General features: G+C 41.5%; 1 protein-coding gene and 1 long non-coding RNA gene across 2 annotated transcripts in view; one reads left to right on the forward strand and one right to left on the reverse strand.

Moving 5' to 3' along the window:
• Nucleotides 1–15,228, forward strand: part of LOC114546119 (high affinity immunoglobulin gamma Fc receptor I-like) — a 136,842-nt gene that overhangs the window by 53,493 nt on the left and 68,121 nt on the right. The window lies entirely within an intron of this gene.
• On the reverse strand, nt 4,926–8,070 carry LOC114545292 (uncharacterized). Its single transcript, XR_003690859.1, has 3 exons — nt 6,805–8,070; nt 5,400–5,665; nt 4,926–5,272 (listed from the first exon to the last, which is right to left on the reverse strand). It is a non-coding gene; the product is annotated as an uncharacterized LOC114545292 (long non-coding RNA).

Genomic DNA, 15,228 nt, shown 5'->3' on the forward strand with positions numbered 1-15,228 from the left:
GAATCAAAATCTACATGTGGGAAATGAGATAAACTCTTTCAGCATTTGTAAGAGCAGTAAAATAGAAATAAAACATAAAAATATAAGGAATTGTGCTTAAATGTAATTTTGCCATTACACGTTGCACAACAACCAACAAATATCTACTGAACAGAGTCTAATGATAATAACTATTTACTGATATTGATATATTGTATTTTTGAGCTTGTTTCTGTGCAGGATCAATAAACTGGTGTTTTCCTCATGTGGTTCTGTGGGTTTCACATCTGACAGATGGAACATTTGTTCTGGTTGTGGCTAACCGATCGACACTTCTCTTCAGCAGAAAACAGACACACCGCAGACTATAAACAGCTGCAGCATCAGCCAGCGGTTGGAAACTTTACACCAATCACAAACAGCTACAGAGCAGAGGGTCTCAGGTGTGATTCTGTAGTCGGTGAACATTCAGTCTGTACAAGTTTACATACAAATTTAAAAAGTCACAGAAATCTTCAGGCCCGTATTGTTTATCTCATGAGCAGATATACAGGATGTTCTTCCACACCAGACATATTCACTGTTACACTCTGACTGCTTTTAATTTTTCACAGGCAAATTTTCTTAACATACAACTCTGAGAGCTGAAGGGCAGCAACACGTCTGTTAGTTCAATAGAAATGAAACCTTTTTTACTATCTGAACAGTCATCTGAAGCCGCGGGACACAACCAGGCCACCCATCCTTACTATCTTCCCTTTTGGCACATATTTCTTGTTTTTAAACTTTTTTTTTAAACCTTTAACTGCACATTTTTACAAATTTTCCTCAAAGACTTTATATATGTAGTCTTATATTTATATTATATATAAGCTGCTGATAGTAAACCTCTCTCTGGATGAGAGCATCATATCAGACCCTTTATATCCATCTTCTTATCATTTTCAATAAGAAAAACCTCTCTCTGGATGAGAGCATCATATCAGACCTTTATATCCATCTTCTTATCATTTTCAATAAGCTGCTGATAGTAAACCTCTCTCTGGATGAGAGCATCATATCAGACCCTTTATATCCATCTTCTTATCATTTTCAATAAGCTGCTGATAGTAAACCTCTCTCTGGATGAGAGCATCATATCAGACCCTTTATATCCATCTTCTTATCATTTTCAATAAGCTGCTGATAGTAAACCTCTCTCTGGATGAGAGCATCATATCAGACCCTTTATATCCATCTTCTTATCATTTTCAATAAGCTGCTGATAGTAAACCTCTCTCTGGATGAGAGCATCATATCAGTTGAGTCAGACAGCCAGCAGGTGGCAGCACAGCTCCTTCTCTTTCTTTACACATGTTCAGTTCAGCAGGGAACAGCTCACAGCTCTTTAACTTATGGAGTTTTAATTCTACCGTCACTGTATTAGAGGAACATTTAGGCTACAAAATAAAGATCATCACCATGGCAACAGACACATGACATCACACACCAGAGTGTCCAAACCAACAGTTCATTCATTTCAGAACCAGAAAACACAGCAGAGACCAAACTCCCTCCGTGAAAACAGGAGGGAGGAAGAATTAAGGTTCAGCCTCCAATCCTGATATCTCCACCTTCTCCAAATACCGCTCTTTGTTAGAACCTACCAGATGGCCTCCCACGATACCGATAACGGCACGACAACTTCTCGTTCAATAGAAGAAGCCATAAAGAAGAAGATAGTATTATTAAAGTTTATTAAGTGTTATTTATTTTAAACTGACTAAAACTAACTTTCTGCTCGTCTACTACACTGTTTAACTCGTTGCTCCGGTGATTCTGCCGTCTGTCATGGCGTTGAAACGTGGTCGTGGTCTCGTGTTTGCAAAGGGTCTACAGCTTGTTTTAAGATTCATGAGGAGTATACCGTTTTATGGTATTAATAAATGGCACTTTTTGTTAAGTATTTAATGTGTCACCTCTCACTGACTCTTGCGTACTCATTACATGGCGTCAGTAGTTTGAAGGAGTAGGAGTTGCTCTACATATTCAGGGGAGCTCAAGGACGGCTGGTATTTGAGATCTTATTTGGTGGGCCGGTCTGGGCCAAAATGTCAGGGTTGATTTTTGGTCCCAGTCTGTCTCTGCACGCAATAGGTCTTGCGTTACCTGGCAGGACATTTCTTCTTCCATTCCTTCTGAGCCTGGTGTCTGTTTCCACTCAGCTGCCCAGAGCAACGAATCAGCTCGCTGCATTTCACTCTGAGATGGGAATTATGCTGATATAGACCTACTGCTCAGGGCCCATTCAAATCTCATACAGGGTATCATCAATAGCTTATTTCTTAAATATATAAAAAAAGTGTGCAATGTCAGAGGTTTGCATGGTGTGGCGATGAATAAACTCTGAATTATCAGAGAATCTGCTGCTCCCGTGTAGTGTTACAAAGAGAGAACGTTAGTTCAGGGACAAAAACGTGAAAAAACAGCCTGCACTGTGGTTACAATCAACCTCCAGTCGCCTATGTGTTCATTTTCTTCCTGTAAATAGTCTGTATTCTAGTCTATAGTCTAGTCTAGTCTGTGTCTGTATTTTAGGGGCAGTGGTTGCCTAGTGGTTAAAGTGGGACCGGGAGGTCGTCGGTTCAATCCCCAGACCGACAGTCTGGGTGGGGAGAGTAAAAATGCAGCGCTTCTCCCTCATTACCACCACTGAGGTGCCCTTGAGCAAGGCCCTTAACCCCATCGGCTCCAGTGGAGCTGCTCAGTGGCCAGCAGATCAGACTGTGGTTGTACCGGGCAGCTTCCAGGTATGAATGTGGAACTGTGTGGATGTGAAAAGGTCGTTGCAAATGAGAAGTTATTTTCAATCAACTTCCCTTTATAATTACATCGTGGTCTGGTGTCTATATGGGCTGTAAGGGATCGGTGAAGTAGAGACCAGATGTGACCTGATGTGATATATCTTAGTTTTCGGCAGTTTTCTTCTAATCAGTCACAAATGACACATAAGAAAGTAAAACTAAATAAAAGCCAAATAAATGTATTGTCTTCTGAGTTCTGAGGGTTTTGTCTGACTAAAGGCGATGCCCTTATATGGCATTACATTCTTATAATATCAGCCTGCTGTCTTATTAAGCTTTATGTCCAGGTTGGTAAAAGTGTCTAAGTCTACAACTTGGTAGCATGGCATCTACTGTAACACATTTGGGATCTAATGTTGTATTTTATGGTGTCTTATAATAATTTACAAGTATTAGGATACTTGGTTTTAAGTTTATAGTGTCAGATATCCTACATTTTGGGTCTATTGCACAATATATATAAAGGGAAGTGTACGTTAGTATACGACACATGGGAAAGCAATGTTACTGAAAAAAACATGTTGGACAAAGATCTCTTCATCTGATACCAATGATTCTGTCAGAATCAGATCTTAGTCTCTCAGGATCACATCGTCCTGTACACATTTACATCAAGTCAACTGGAACTTCAATATGAGGTTTGATACTTTAAACTGCTTCAGCTGTGTTCAAAGAATAAAAAATGCACAACAATGAATATGTAAAAGTAACAACTTGAGAATCCAAATATAACCATAAAGTATTTATTAAAATAAGATAAAAGAGTAAAACAGTTTAAAGCGCATTAAGGTATCTGAATGTTAAAACTGAGTTATCAACTTCCATCATGTCTCTGATCATTATTAGTTCATCCATTGATTCATATTAAATAATTATCAACTGATTTCAAAGATCATCACTTTGGTATAGATCACATTTCATAACATTTCCTTTGCAAACATCATGTTATTCTACTTCATAGATAATAATACTGTTTAAGATCTTATTTAGAGACAGACTCGTCCTCTATGTCCCCCTGAGATAATCTGAGCTGCATCAGATGATTTCATAATTACAATAACAACAATATTCACAATGTCATCAACTCCTCAGTTTAAACCATTCAATGTAAGTGCATATTATATTATTAGCTGGAAGAAAGAAGGCAACACAAGCCTTTATATGGCCGAGCAGAAAACAATCATTTAAAATCCCCTCCATATAAAATGTATTATTACAAAAACACCCAAACAGAAGACATGTTGAAGATCTCTCTACACCTGATTAGAAGATATCTGGTGGGTGCTCCGTCTGCTGATATTTACAAATAAAGAAAGATAATTTCCTGTTAAAAGTAATATATCAGCTGGGCTGAAGTAATAGATTACATTTGCTCATTTAATGGAGCAAAGTATTTCTGTGTACTGCTGCTGAGTTTATATTGTCTGAACATCTCTGTGTTGGCTCTTAAAGAACATTTTAACTGACTGATGTTTGTCAGGTATCAAATAAGTAGCCTAACTTTGTTTTACTTAAAAACAAGAATTCATACTAGGTACAAGTATAAGTACTTTTAGTTAAGTAACGTTTTTCTTTAAAAGCAACAGCACTTTTTTAAAGATGATTTTTCCCTTTATTTCAGAGTGTCAGTGGAGACAGAGAGAGACAGACAGAGAGAGACAGACAGAGAGAGAGACAGAGAGAGAGAGAGAGAGAGAGAGAGAGAGAGAGAGAGAGAGACAGACAGAGAGACAGAGAGAGAGAGACAGAGAGAGAGAGAGAGAGAGAGAGAGAGAGAGAGAGAGAGAGAGAGAGAGACAGAGAGAGAGAGAGAGAGAGAGAGAGAGAGAGAGAGAGAGAGAGACAGAGAGAGACAGAGAGACAGACAGAGAGAGAGAGAGAGAGAGAGAGAGAGAGAGAGAGAGAGAGAGAGAGAGAGACAGAGAGAGAGAGAGAGAGAGAGAGAGAGAGAGAGAGAGAGAGAGAGAGAGAGACAGAGAGAGAGAGAGAGAGAGAGAGAGAGAGACATGAGAGAGCAAAGGGAGAGCAGGTTGGACAGAGAGAACCCGACACCACTGGGCCAAGGACTCAACCCCGGCCACTGGGGCGCCTACATGGGGCGACGCTCTACTGGGGGAGCTAGAGGTCGCCCCTAGCAACAGTACTTTTACTTGAGTAAATATTCTATTTCTCTAAAGATAAAGTTCATTCAAAGCAAATCTGTCTCTCTGGGACCATCTCGTCATGGGAGACCCCAGAGGACGTCAGAGCCATGGCTTCAGCAGCATCATCATCATCAGCAGCAGCAGCAGCAGCAGCAGCAGGTTGTCCTGATCTCTTGTTCTTACGTCTTCTATACATCAGGACACCAGCCACTGCAGCAGCTACAGGAACCAGAACACCTGCTGCCAGTCCAACGATGAGGACTACAGGAGAGGAGTTTCTATCCTCGGAGTGTCCTCTGTTTGAACCTGAAGATAATAAAACATATGAGTCAGTAGATGTGTGGATAGTGGAGCAGCTTTCATCCTCTCTGATGTTAGAAACTGCAGCTACAACCTGATACTCAGAAAAACTCACTGAGAGAGACTCACTCACCTGCTGGGTCTCTAACCTGCAGACGGATGATTCTGATTGGCTCAGAGTCGATGTTGGCTCTCTTTCTACGTCTTGAACCACCTGGTGCAACTCGACACTCATATGTTCCTCTGTCGTTGATGCTCACATTCTTCAGAATTAGAGACACGTTTCCGTCCTTCAGATCTCTGTCCACCAGCTCCACCCTGTCCTTAACTCTCCTAATGTCCTCCTGGATGTCTTACACCTGTTGTCCTCTGGGGTCAAGAGGACCCCGCCTGGTTTGACTGTTATTTAAAGTATAAAGTATAAATTATGAATAAGTTCTGTGTTACACCTTTAGTCTTACTTCAGTTCAACCCATTACTACAAATGTTTCCCTTCGTTTTGGAATTTACATAAAGTTTACATAAAGGTTTACCCTGTTTCTGAGTACAAATCAAAATGAAACTATTAATTATTTTTAGATTAATATTATTTTGACTATTGGACTCATCACAGAGTGGTATATGTCAGAGTTTAGTAAGGATCCGGTTTTTAAATCATTTGAATTGTTTTAATGGCAGCCCATAATCACACTGGTTGTCCTCTGGGGTCCAAACTGACCCCATCTGGTTTTACTGTTATTTAATTAATATTTAGTGGATAATTCGACTAATTCTTTATTACACCTATTATAACTACTTCATTCAAACACATTAACACCATTTTTTATATTCCATTGGAAATGTAAGGCCAATAAGTGGACTTTATGTCATGAATTCGAGCCCTTGCATATATGGTGGCCTGTCTCTCTCTCTGCTGTCAAGATGCGTCGTCCGTCACTGGGAGGGATGGAAGACCAGATCAATGTTTCATCCTTTTTAAGATCATTTTTTGAGCATTTTTAGGCCTTTATTGACAGGACAGCTGAAGAAATGAAAGGGAGAGAGAGGAGGGAGTCCAACCTGGGCCTGCTGTATCGAGCAGTAAACCTCTATATATGGCCACCTGCTCTACCAACTGAGCTCTCCCAGCGCCAACATTTCCTCCTTTTACTGGAAATATTCTTCTATCGCAGATTTTATATTAAAACATATCTGTAGAGCCTCCTGTGCAGTATAGAGCTTCTAACTCCTCACTGAGCTGCCAGTCTCTCTCAGACTAAACTGTGAAAGGCCCCAACTCCTGGGAGAAAAGACCTGTTTGGTTGTTCTTGTTGTTGTCCTAACCATTGCTTGACCCCACCCATCAACCATCCATGATCAGAGAGGTTTTGGTAAGCCAGTATGTTTGGACTATTTGCTCCATTTCACCACTTTGTGCTGCGGGGTCCCTTTGACCCCAGAGGACAACAGAAGTTATTACAGTCAGTTAAACACCCATAATTCAATCACATTACTTCAAACTTAGTTTGGTCATTAAGAGCATAGTGTTAAACACTCACCATTATTTTCAGACCATTCGATGAATAAAAAACATTTTGACGGCAAAAGATTTCATTTGGGGTCAGAATAACCCCAGGACAACACGAGGGTTAAATGATGGATGCTGGCAGGTTGGATCCAGGTGTCTATCACTGTAAAAGAGGACATACTCTGGGTGCTCCAGGTCAGGTCTGGTCCACTCTACAGCTCTGATGGAGGAATCATTAGCCTGACATGGTAGAATGACATCATCTCCAGGGTCCACTGTTACCACCATCAGGTCTGAAAAACAATAACAAACAATAAAAGTCATGGTACCTCTAAAGACCTCCATCAGGTGTAACACAGCAGAAGGGATGTTAATGATCAGAGATATCAGAGGACTTTATTACCACGAGGTCAACACATGAAGAAGCTCCTCACTGAGATACGTGTTGACATGACTCATCATTTGGTTTCTCTCACTAGGACTCTAGAGTCACTACTCGCTCTGGAGACTCCCTGTCTGTCTATTGACTGATACGCTGCCCTCTGGTGGACAGAACATATACAACTTAAGTCTTATACTAAAATTGGTCTTACTGAAGGCATTTAATGGTCACAATATTATTAATAAATATTAGAATATATTCAAATATTAAACAAATAAACTTTGATTATGATTTTTGGGCAAAAGTCAAAGCCCTACAGACAATGAACACCTACTAAATTTGCGATTCAGCATATTAGCTAGTGCATACATCATACAGTACTGTCTATGAATGTCCATATCATCAGAATATAGGGTCCTAAGTATTTGACCTCATCCCACACACTTTAAGGACAGTACCAGACAGAGAGAAAGAAAGAAATGACAGCTTATTGTCCTCCCTGCTTCTAACTATCATAGCCATATTGGGAGCAGAGCCTTAGTAGCTGTTGAAGGCCAGCACTATCTGGACAGAATCACCAGATCATCTGCGTACATCAGGTGGTTGATAATGGTGTCCCCAACCATACAGCCTGTTCCACACTTGTTTAGCAGTTTTGATAGATCATCCATATAAATATTAAAAAGAAATGGAGATAAAATGCTTCCCTGTCTAACTCCATTGTTTACATTGAATGGAGCAGACGTAGAGTTACCCCATTTCACATAGATTGACTAGTGATCATACCAGAAAGCCAAGATTCTCACTAGATATTTGGGAACCCTTCTGTTGTGCAATTTGAGGAATAGCTTCTCATGATTTACACGATCAAAGGCTTTAGAGCAGTGGTTCTCAAACTTTTTCATAGCTTACTAATGAATAAAAACGTGGTTTAATGTACGTAAACAATGATTACTAAAATTCTCTCTCATATTGCTCCTCATAACCACTGAAAACTATCAAAAAAATCGAACCCAAAGTCCTTTTATTATGGACGTTATCTGACATCTGACTCGTTTCTGCTTCACATTTTCAGCAGGGCGGCGGAGCGGCTGTGGGTTGACTCCACACGGTTCTCATGCGCTTTATAAGTCCTAACATGAAAAAGCTGAACATGGTTTAATGTACCTAAACAACCATCAATCACCACATTTCTGGCTCGATTTTTTGACAGAAGATGAAGAAGAAAATATTAATGGGAGATAACTTAAAATCCTTCGTTTTCGGGTTTAGTTCTGTTGACAGGCCTGTCACTGCCAGTGTTCATTACAATATGGCCATGATAAATTTGGTGATCATTGATCGTTGAGGTACATTAAACCACGTTAAGCTTTTTCACGTTAAGCAGAATGTCCCGACAGAGATGTGTGCAGCCAGCGCAGCAGCAGAGGGCTGTGGGGATAGAGATGGCTGTGGTATTTTTTGGCATCTGTCGCTCTAAAATGATATGTATTAGTAATAAAGTATTAAAGTAGTAAAATATTTTAAAGTATTTTATTCCAGACGCCAGCTTTTATTTTGAAAAGTCGATGCTCAGAGATGGCACCAGGCGGGTCGGCATGACATGGGACGCTCCGGGCTGCAGCTATACAGTCCTGGTCTAGTGGAGGTCTTGGTCTTGGTCTAGTGGAGGTCTTGGTCTAGTGGAGGTCTTGGTCTAGTGGAGGTCTTGGTCTAGCGGAGGTCTTGGTCTAGCGGAGGTCTTGGTCTAGCGGAGGTCTTGGTCCTGATTCGGGGAGATTGGATGTAATTTGCGGGCGTCAAGGAGCCCATATCAATATGCGGGAGACTCCCCGACCTTCCGGGACAGTTGGGATTCCTGGATAAAGCTATAAAAGGCATAAAAACAAAAATGTTCTCCCGTTTGGCGCGGGACTGCGGCCAGCCCCTGGAGATACTCGGTGGCCAGAAAACAATATTAATCAATAAAAGTCATGGTGTTTCATACCGGGACCAGAGCAGACAGAGTGCATGAGGCTATGGTGAGGAAAAAGCTTGTACCTAAACAATGATCAATGATTACCAAATTTCTCTCATATTGCTCCTCATAACCACTGAAAACTGTCAAAAAATCTAACCAGAAATGTGGTGATGATTGATCGTTGTTTAGGTATATTAAACCACGTTAAGGATTATAAAGCCCATGAGAACCGTGGGGAGTCAACCAACAGCTGCTCCGCTGCCCTGCTGAAAATGTGAAGCAGAAACGCTAAATGTCAGATAACGTCCATAATAATTGGACTTTGGGTTCTATTTTTTGACAGTTTTCCGTGGTTATGAGGAGCAATATTAGAGAGAAATTTCGTAATCATCGGTCATTGTTTACGTACATTAAACCTGACCAGCGCGAAAGAGAAAAAAAACGAATGCGTCATTGTACCCATCACTTCTGGAAATATACCTCCGAATGCGTCTCTGTCCCCAGCACATTTCAAACCAAACTGACGCCCGTGGGCACAGCTGTGTTGGAGCACACTAGACAGACGGTGGCAGAATGCCCCGACACTTAAATTCAACTAACATGTAGGTTAACAGTGAACAATCAGTGTTGGACCTCCAGTCTGTTGAGATACCTCTCCAAACGCAGAAACCAAGCGCAATCGCACCATAAAACGTTAAGACACGTTAAGACAAAAGATCAGTATTTTGCCGTAATCCAATGACATGAAAACAAGTCATCCACAGCGATCAGTAGATCCACAAACAGAGTCCCGGTGTATCCAGCGAGGCCTATACGCGCGTCCCATTCACCAGTCAGCTCCAAACAGGTGAACGAGGTGAACTTCGCCGTTTAAACAAAGTGGAATAAAACGTATCAAAGTCCAAATCTACACAAAACGCGCATTCAATTAGTAAGCTGACAGCAAATGTATATACATGGCATTCAGGCAACCTTTATTGTAACGTTGGCACGGTAAGATGTCCCGACTAGGGCAACAAATTATTGTTTTTTGCGTCCTGCATGTGTCGACAATGGTCTCAGGTGAGAGGCTGAGCCCTGAAAAAATATTATTTTTACTAAAGCAGTTTATGAAATCAGATGTATTACCTATCCCCATTTAGTGGTTTTGTGTTTTTAAAGTATTTATAAAATATCTGGTTATGTCAGAAGTAATTATTCCACTCATTTTTGCAACAATTACCCGTTTCAGCTACCAGGGGGGGCAGGGCTCCGTAACATTAGCGTTAGCTCATGCTAGGTGCGTAACATTAGCGTTAGCTCATGCTAATGCTCGGTGGGGAGCGTCAACGTTTTAAGGTTACAACATCGTTCAGCACATTCATCCGAACCGAGCCAGAACTAACTCCAGCACCGGGTGATAACGGTGATAACGGCAGTACAGTCGGGGAAACAGACCGCATCACCCCGGGCCTCCGAGTCTGGCTGGCCGCGGTGTTGTTATGACATCCTCCCCCTTTAGCGGTTAGCTTGCTGGCTAACTGCTCAACTAGCTGACGGTAGCTGCCACACATCACATCAATAAAACATAATTATGTGGGGAAATTGCAGCTATTTTACCAGAATGACATGAATACACATTACTAAGATTGTCCATGAATCTTTTCACAATAACATCTGATATTTACCAGAAGCTGCTCCAGACAGAAGGATCAACAGGAGCAGAAAAGGAGCCATGATATCTGAGAGAGAGGCGAACTGTCTCCCGACACGGTTCTCTCTGACAGTATAATATACTAATATATATATTTAGAGTATTTCCTCGACGCTACGACTATAGGGAGCAGAGATGGCTCTGATCGGCTGTGATGTCTTCTCGAATTACCACCGACGGATCACCAGGAAGTGTAGGCTATGTATATGACGTAGTAGGGACTTTTACAGCCCCAGCGCTGCTCAAGGGAGGGGTAGCTTCTTCTTCTTCTTCTTCTTCTTCTTCTTCTTCTTCTTCTTCTTCTTCTTCTTTGGGGTTTTACGGCAGCCGGCATCCAAAAAGTTGCATTGCTGCCATCTATGGAACTAGCACGTTAGTGCACTATATCCTGTTATACAGCCCAGTGGCTACAGCAGGGGTGTCACACTCAATTTCACTAAGGGCAGCACTGGAAAAAGAGAATCGCACCAAGGGCCAGACATGTACAGTTTATTGACATGCTTTTATTTCATCGAAAAAGTAAAATATCTTTGACTAAAGCCCTGAAAAAGTGAGCAAAAAAGTTCCATTCTAGAAAAAAAACAATGATCACATTTTCTAAGTATGCTACCACACAGCTGACGCACAACAAGCTCTTTCACAGCCGGCATATGAAAGCTCTCTGCTTCTCTGGGAATTTCTGAGTCTCAAAGTCTGCAAATTTGCCAAATTCTGCTTTGAGTGTCGCGTAATTGCAAGTTGAAAAACAGTTACCCACGTTTTTGGTTTGGCGCACAACTAGGTGGGCCAAAATGTTTTGTGAACCTAAATTGATATGCGGACCGGATCAGAGTGTGCGAGGGGCCGGATTTGGCCCGCGGGCCTTGAGTTTGACACATGTGGTCTACAGGGAGGGGTAGGTAGGTATGGTGCCCGGTAGTCTGGGTGCAGACAGGGCCGGTTCTAGCCCTTTGGTTGCCCTAGGCGAGATTGAGTTTTGCCCCCCACTCTTGCATTGCCAGATCTCCACAGCGCTGTGTCAGCGATAGAGTAGCAATGTATGTTCATTTGAGTTTCTAGCTTCCATGTAAGTCAGACGGCACCAACATTTGGTCTAATCATAACTGGTCTGGCAACCCAAAGGCCAGTGTTTTGTTTCCAGATTTGTGTGCATGGTGACTTACGATGGGGGGGTCTGGGGGTCCTGAATCAATTATGCTGGAAATATCTTCATCTAAAGGGAAACATAGATTACAATCCAAATATAAAAAACTTAATGGCATATTTTGCAGTAAGGCCCTCAGGCATTCTGTATTGCTTTCATCAATTTATTTTCCTTTGGATCGGTATTTCTAATTATATCTGAGACAGCACACATGTAGCCTAGGCATCATTTACTCTTCCCACTTTTGCTTCTTTTGTTGAGAAGGAATACATTAATTAATTATTCACCTGAATGATACATACATTCATTTTAATGAATTAATAAACCCCTGGACTGTAATATTTCAGATGTGTTTGAGCAAGATTTCTGCTCATTTTCTAAACTTTGTGCACATTCAAAATACAGTATATCTCATCTGGGTTCTCTGAGGTTTGGAGGAGTTGTGATATTGTGAGAAAAATAAAGTGATAAAACAATAGGCTATTACAATAAAGTCACTATATTTCAGACAATAATCCGCCTGCACCGTAGTCTGCTGTGCAGTACGTGATATCTCTGCTGAGACGGTAGATCTCAGACCTCCTGACAGACTCGGAGCCCTGTTTGGGTCTCTGGTCTCTGAATGATACAGTTTAGGGAAGTGGCTGTATGCTACGCTGCTCTACATCGGAGGTAGAAACACAAAACTACGCAGAAATAGGGACACATCTGCTGCAGCATGTCCACAGCAGAGCGCGTCCGTTATAAACCGGAAGCTGCACAGACCAGGGAAGGTGCGCTGCAGCAGCTCCGTGTCTGTGCCGCTGCTCGTCTCTGTTTACCCAGAGAGAGGACACTAAGAGAGAGGACACTAAGAGAGAGGACACTAAGAGAGAGGACACTGAGCGACGCACAGCTCTGCTTCAGAGCTCCGTGTGTTTGAGTCTGACCCAGAGACTGGAAAAGTCGCGTAATGAAAGGTTGACAAGTAAACGTGTGGCTGAGTGGGCGCCCTAGGATGATCATGTTTAATAAACACGTTTTATTTCGCTTGTCGTTCTAATTCTGTTATTAATGAGAAGTAGACCTAAGGACGACACGGCGCCCCCAACACATATGACGCCACAACATATACAAGTACAATATCAGCGGTAGTATTTGTGTCCCAGTCAATAACTGCTCTTGAGAAATGTGTTAGAAGATATTTACGCCCATGCTGTTAGTTTGTCTTGTTCCCTTTGTTAAGGGGGAGGAGCTGAAGGAGGAGCTGAAGGAGGAGCTGAAGGAGGAGCCCATTTCTTCATATAATGGTTGGCTGTCTGGCAGTTGTGAAAATGAAAATAGTCTGCTAGAAAAAGAAAAAGGAAGGTCAAAAAGTATTAAATGAGCTTAATAAATAGAAGGGAACAATAAAAAGAACGATAGATGAGGTATGTAGAGTGTAAGTGTCTCTCCCTCTGTCTCTCTCTGACTCTCTGTCTCTGTCCCTCTCTCTCTCTATCTGTCTCCCTCTCTCTCCCTCCCTTTTCCTCAGCGGTGTAGTATACGTGATACGCAGGTATAGATGCAGTATATACCCACTAAGAAAGCTCCAGGATTTACTTAAACCCTAAAAATGCCCAGTGACCCAAGACAACATACTGCACATTATATTTTGATATATTTTGAATTGTCATCTGTGTTTTTCTTCTTCACATAAATAAATAAAGGGATTTCAGACTCCCCCAAGCTCTCTTTGGTGACTGTTGATCATCTGTCCATCATCGTATAAGGCCCGCCCCCTGACGATCTGATTGGTCCAAACAGCTCCGGTTGGAGCGTAGTTGCTCCACAACGGATCCAGTCTCAGGATCACATCCTTCCCCCAGTCTCTGCTCCTCCTCAACACATTTAACATATTAATAGATGGATGGTTCCATTTAACGCTCTTCTCAAGTTAAATCAAGGATCAGTACACTACTTTCATTGAATTTTGCGTGCTTTATTCAACTTAATAGCTTATTTCTGCTTTTTTAAAGTCAAGCATTAGGTGTAGGGACCCTTTGCTACTCAAAAACTATTTAAGACGCGTGCACTATGTGAGCCAATGTCAAACATCGCCAGTAAGCAATTTATTTTACACTTAGGCAGTTCCAATAGAGTCCATTTGTATGTGTAAACATCAAAACACAAACACATTAATTCCACTTTCCTTCTCGAGGGCCAATGACTCCATATTTGATAGTTCAGATAAAAGTCAAATGTAAATCAGTTCAGATGTTCTTTAATTAATAAAGGCAGATATTAAAGGTCCAATATGTAATATTTGTACTGTAATAAATCCAAAAATGACACCAATGCCTCATCAGATATTAAGGAAACATGTTAAACTGAAATACTATCTTTTCTGACAACAATGCTAATTTCAGTATTTTTTCTTTTTGAAATTTACATTCCGTGACGTAATTTATGTTTATGTTTTGATCTGTGTGTGTGTCTGTGTGTGTGTGTGTTGTTATCAACGGACCAGTTTGACAGGCAGGCCGGGTTGCCAGATATATACCTGTAAAAACGTAAACCCAGCACGCTACAGCTGTAACGGTAGTACAGCCATGAAAGCAGCAAACAAACAAACAGGATCAACGGAGATAGATTCTACATGACATAAAAAAAGAAAACAGCATGTTTCTAACAGTTGCGTGACCAGAGACGTAACAACCCCCTGGTAAATATTGGAGATGTATTTGAAAGATGGAGACAGCTTAGAGCCCAAAAGGACGCAGAGTTGGCTTATTTTCTCCTGAACAGGTAAGCATTAGCTTCAGGCTAATTTATCACAGCTACTAGGGACGGGCATTTTTTTGTCATTTCAACATTTGTGTACTCACATTGAATTATATAGCTAGAGTAACCGAGTTGGTTACTCGCAAAAACAATTGAGACACAGCCAGTAAAGTGATCTCGACTGGTCCTGGCTAACGCCGCCATGCTAACCCTGCTAACTGCTAACGTTACCGGGCAGCCCATGGCTGTTTACAGCGTGTAGCCTCTTCAGCGGCTGGAGCCGACAACGGTGAGTTATTTTAAGCCACGAGAGGGGGGCTGTAAATCGGAAAGAGAGGACTGTGAGTTTGCAGTGTGTTTAGCGATTGTTGCCGTAATTCTAGCTAAGCCAATGAAGTGTGTTCCGTCGGCAAGGTAGTGGTATTTTTAGCGTTTCGTATTGTAATTCTAAGCCGAGGAAGTGTGCCTGACTGGCGTGTGGAGAGGACAGTGAGGTTGTTTTGTTTTCAGCGGTTTATGTTTTGTTGCACGTTT

The sequence above is a fragment of the Perca flavescens genome, chromosome 19 (assembly GCF_004354835.1).
Source record: "Perca flavescens isolate YP-PL-M2 chromosome 19, PFLA_1.0, whole genome shotgun sequence".
Classification (NCBI taxonomy): domain Eukaryota; kingdom Metazoa; phylum Chordata; class Actinopteri; order Perciformes; family Percidae; genus Perca; species Perca flavescens.